Below are 4,996 nucleotides of genomic sequence, written 5' to 3'. Positions count from 1 at the left end.
ATACTGAGAAAATGGAAACTCATACACTTGGGAGATAAGCATGTGAGCCGGTGTAGCCATTTTAATATAAAATGTACAGGATTTGGTCAAGTGTGTAGGTACCCAGAAATTTTACTCCTTACAGCTTCACCCATACATACAGAGAGACATGTGCACAAACATTTTTATAGCAAAGTGTTGGAAACAACTTTTGGAAACCAAACTAGAGAGTTAATCTCAAAATTCAACCTGGTGCAAATTAGGGGGAAAATAAAAATACATTCTAAGGCTGAACACAAATGGCTTCTTGAATCCTCTAAGCTTTGGATTTCTATAATAAAGGATGGTGAATTGAGCCTAGGTGGCTTTAAAACTAAGCCTTTCATTGCCGTGTCTATTTTATTCCAAAAACTAGATTTGAAGACTATTATGGACTGAATTGTGTTTCCCAAAATTCATAGGTGGAAGCTCTAACCAACTATGTGACATTATTTGGAGATAGGGCCCTTACGGAGGTAATTAAGGTTAAGTCAGGGCTTCCCTGGTGACTCAGACAGTAAAGAATCTGCCTGCAATGCAGGAGACCCAGGTTCGATCCCTGGGCCGGAAAGAGCCCCCGGAGAAGGGAATGACAACCCACTCCAGTATTCTCATCTGGAGAATTCCGTAGACAGAGCAGCCTGGTGGGCTGCAGTCCATGATGTCACAAAGAGTCAGACATGACTGAGTGAGTTTCACTACTACTACTAAGGTTAAATTAGGTCATAAGGATGAAACCCTAATCCAATAAGACTGGTGTCCTCTTGAGAAAAAGGAAGAGACACCAGGAATAAGAACACACAGAAGGAGGCCACATGAGGACATGGAGAACGTGACTGTCTATAAGCTAAGGGAAGAGGTCTCACCAGGAGCCAACACTGTGGCCAACTTGATCTTGATTTTCAGCCTCTTTAACTGTAAAAAAATAAATTTCTCTTAAGCCACTATGATATTCTAGATGGCAACCCAAACAGAGTAATAAAAAAGAGTATCTAGAACTGATAGAAAATGACCAAATATGGGTCTAACAAATTTTTAAATTTTCAATTCATTTTAGTAAATGAATTGAAATTTAGTAAATTTTAGTAAAGACCACCCTATGAGGCTCCAGTGCAAATTTTAATCTGAAAAAAAAAACTACTTCACTGCACCCTCCTCTACACAAATTTGCACCCATCTTTCTATTTAACATGTATTGTTGTTATTTATAATTAATCATTCAGCACTTCTTATGTGTTTTTATAGGCCACTGATTTTCTTATATGATGTCAAGCAAAGCATTTTGTTTCTTCCAATACAAAGCCTTTTGATAGAGCAGGAAAGGTGATTTGGAGACAGGATATAAAGTGAGATTCCAAAGTAAGAGGCAATAATATTTTCCACAAAGAACTTTCCACAGTTAGTGGCAGAAAGTAGCAAACACATATGCAAACTAGATCCTGACAAAGACCTTTATGGACGTGTGCAGGCTTACCTGTCCCTGCACTCACGGCCCTCCCACCTCCTAATAAAATCCAAAGAAGATAAGGTGTGTGTAGGATAGACTAAAACCCATGTAGAAGGCTTGGGCAGAAAGTTGAACTCAGAAGGCCACAAGGGGACTTCCTTGGTGGTCAAGTGGTTAAGAATCCACTTTGCAATGCAGGAGACAAGAGTTCAAACCCTGGTTGGAGAGCTAAGATCCCATATGCCCTGAGGCAACTAAGCCTGTGAACCACAACTGCTGAGCTGCAAGCGGTAAGTAGAGAAGCCCGAGTGCCAAAAATGGAGAGCTAGTGTAGCCGAAATTTTTAAAATTTTTTTAAGAAAAGAAAATAAAAGAAAAAAAAAACCACCACTGAGTGTTTTGAATAGCGTATTTTGCTTCAGCATCTGAAAAGATGAACATTTTGCACTAAGGCCAAATTGCTCTCATATGGATAATTACGTCACATCTGGTTTCAGGCTTCCAGGAGAGACTTAGGTGGCCACCACCAGGCTGGGTGGGGTAAATGCCAATGATTCTAATTCACTCAGCTGAAAATCTAGAAAATCGTGAAGAGTCACTGGAAAGAATATGTGATGGGGCAGGAGGGGAAAGCAACACTTTATCGATGAGGAACCTGAAGTCTGCAGAAAATATGGGCTCAAGGAAGCTTGTGAACACCTGCAGGGGCAGGGTTCCATGATTCCATGAGGGGCGGGGCTCTGTGATCACATGAGGGGCGGGGCTCTGTGATCACATGTGGGGGCGGGGCTCCACCATCACCTAAAGGGAGCAGAGACTTTCCTCTGGCAAACATCCTCTGTCACACCTCAGTGCTCACCATCAGACTGTTGACGAGTCCACTTGGTGAGGACATTGAATGCTCAGTGGTGCTGATTAGCGGGGGCTTCCCTGATTGCTCAGCAGTAAAGAACTCGCTTGCAGTGCGGGAGATGGGGGTTCAATCCCTGGGTCGAGAAGATCCCCTGGAGGAGGGCACTGCAACCCACTCTAGTATTCTTGCCTGGAGACTCCCATGGACAGAAGAGCCTGGTGGGCTAGGGTCCATAGGGTCGCAAAGAGTTAGACACAGTTGAAACGGCTGAGCACGCACACGCATGCTAAGTAGTGAGAAATTTTTCTTGAGAATTATGTGCTCAGTCGCTTCAGTCGTGTCCGACTCTGCGACCTATGGACTGTAGCCCTCCAGGCTCCTCTGTCCATGGGATTCTCCAGGCAAGAATACTGGAGTGAGTTGCTATGCCCGCCATCAGGGGATCTCCCCAACCCAGGAATAGAACTCATATCTCTGGGGTCTCCTGCGTTGTGAGCAGTTTCTTTACTCACTGAGCCACCTGGGAAGCCCGTTAGCACACTAAGACCCCGTAAACCTTGTTCCCATTGAGAATTATAAACTCTAGTTAAACTCTATAAAATTAGAGTTTAATTATAAACTTTGCACACTCTAACTCTAATGCCTACTAGTGCAGTAAGTATTTTACGCAGTAAGTATTTTACCTAAGTTGTATTTAGTGAGTACTAAATATGTGCATATCAGAAGTGCTAGGTGGGAAGGAGCAAAGATTGGATACTAAGATGATTAATGTGGCTCCTGCCCTCCCAGGGACACTCAGGCTGACTGGGAAGTCAGATTCACACATAGTATGAGGAGTGTCCAAAAGAAAAAACTATAGGCCAATTATGAGAAAAGCCTTAGAAAAGAGGAGAATGAAACTTTCAAGGTGGAGCCTTGGGGGTAAGATGGATGGACAGCTTTAAAAATCTCATGCCATTTATTTGTTACCTGGTAGCTTAGAGTCTTTCTAGTGAAGTTGCTCAGTCGTGTCCGACTCTTTGTGACCCCATGGACCGTAACCTACCAGGCTCCTCTGTCCATGGGATTTTCCAGGCAAGAGTACTGGAGTGGGTTGCCATTTCCTTCTCCAGGAGAGAGTTTCTAAGGCATATCCAAATTACACACATAATGGCTGATCAGTTCAGTTCAGTTGCTCAGTTGTGTCTGACTTTTGCGACCCCATGAATTGCAGCACGCCAGGCCTCCCTGTCCGTCACCAACTCCCGGAGTTTACCCAAACCCATGTCCATCGAGTCAGTGATGCCATCCAACCATCTCATCCTCTGATCACCCGTAATTAATTATGATGTTATATGTTCAGGTAGGGAGATGGGTTGAAGGAGAAGAGAGAGTAAGGTAAAGGTGATTTACTGAGTCAGAAACTGTGTGAATGGTTTGCAAAATGGGTAGAGTTGAGACAGGAGGGCTTCCTGGAGAAAAGTTGTCATTTGCCGAAATTCCAAGAAGAGAGATGAAGCAATGCAGTTGGCAGTACATAAAGAGTCTACCTTTAATTGTGTCGCTTCCAGGAATCTGGTCCAGCCAGCATAAGCGTGATAACATCTGTATATTTTTTCTTGTCCTCAGGAAAGGCCATGGACCTGGTATGGAAGGGTCAGCCTGCTGTGAATAGCCAGGAGGGAGGGACCCGTGTCAAGATGCCCTTCCTTCCATCCTGTCTCCAAGCTCTCCATTCAGCTCTGTTTCGGAGGTGTGGAAGACAACTAGAAGGAGACAGCCCAGCTCAGGAAGAGAGGCTGGATTCCAAGACATTATGTACAGCAGTAAAAGTATTCGTATAGCCCAGTCTGACCTTTTGCCAAGAGTCAGAGTTTGTAAGGCTTTGAATCTTACAAACAGAAAACAGTTTTCCAGGAGGCACCGGAGGGAGCCTGGGCAGTAAGACCTGGTTGACTGAGGTCAGAAAATCCCCAACAATTGTTAGGATGTGTAAGTGACTCTTAAGATGGGCTGAGTGGTGAGCAGAGTATTGGTGGAGAGGAGGAAGGGGTGGGAGAAGGGAAAGTGACTGAAGGTAAAGTCCTCATGAATCATGTGGTTTCCCTGGTGGTTCAGTGACTAAGGCTCTGTGTTCCCAATTCAGGGGGCCCGGGTTTGATCCCTGGTCAGGAAACTATATCCCACATGCCACAATTGAAGATTTCTCAGGCCACAACTAAAGATCCCACATGCAGCAACAAAGATCTAGGATCCCCTATGCTGCAGTTAAGACCCAATAGAGACAACTAAACAAATTAATTAATAAAAAGTACTCATGAGTCAGAGAGCCCCCTTCGATGACACTGCTTACTCGAATAAGGTTAGTTACTGCATTCTTCACCTCATATAGTTATCATTTTGTCATTGTGATGGTAGTGGTGAGAGCATTAAAGTTCTACACTCATAGCTGCTTTCAAGTATGATACAATATTGTTAACAGTAGTCAGCATGCAATATGTTCGGTCCCCAGAACTTCTTCATCCATGGATGCAGTTTTAACATATTGTCATAGGGCTGGGATTGGGTTGGAGGTTCACAAAAAAATAATGTAAACTAGGAATCAACCAGTTTGGTTGTAGGAAATAAAAGCCATTGTGGAGAGAGACTTTCAGGATTTGCTCTGACTTCAGTTAAAGTAGAGGAAGTTCATCCAACTC

At 43.8% G+C, this 4,996-nt stretch overlaps 1 long non-coding RNA gene across 2 annotated transcripts; it reads left to right on the top strand.

The window, feature by feature from the left end:
- The first annotated feature begins 729 nt into the window (after positions 1-729).
- Positions 730-4,151, top strand: LOC145544623 (uncharacterized). 2 transcript variants are annotated; one of them, XR_014081491.1, is made up of 2 exons: positions 730-1,755; positions 3,927-4,151. It is a non-coding gene; the product is annotated as an uncharacterized LOC145544623 (long non-coding RNA). The 2 variants fall into 2 exon arrangements; XR_014081490.1 differs by lacking the exon at positions 730-1,755 and adding an exon at positions 2,241-2,350.
- Positions 4,152-4,996: the final 845 nt, after the last annotated feature.

This window comes from Giraffa tippelskirchi, chromosome 4 (assembly GCF_054371585.1).
Source record: "Giraffa tippelskirchi isolate mGirTip1 chromosome 4, T2T-mGirTip1v1.2.pri, whole genome shotgun sequence".
NCBI classification, from domain to species: Eukaryota; Metazoa; Chordata; class Mammalia; order Artiodactyla; family Giraffidae; genus Giraffa; species Giraffa tippelskirchi.
The sequence above is the reverse complement of the archived record's forward strand: the minus strand, read 5'-3'. Positions and strand labels throughout refer to the sequence as shown.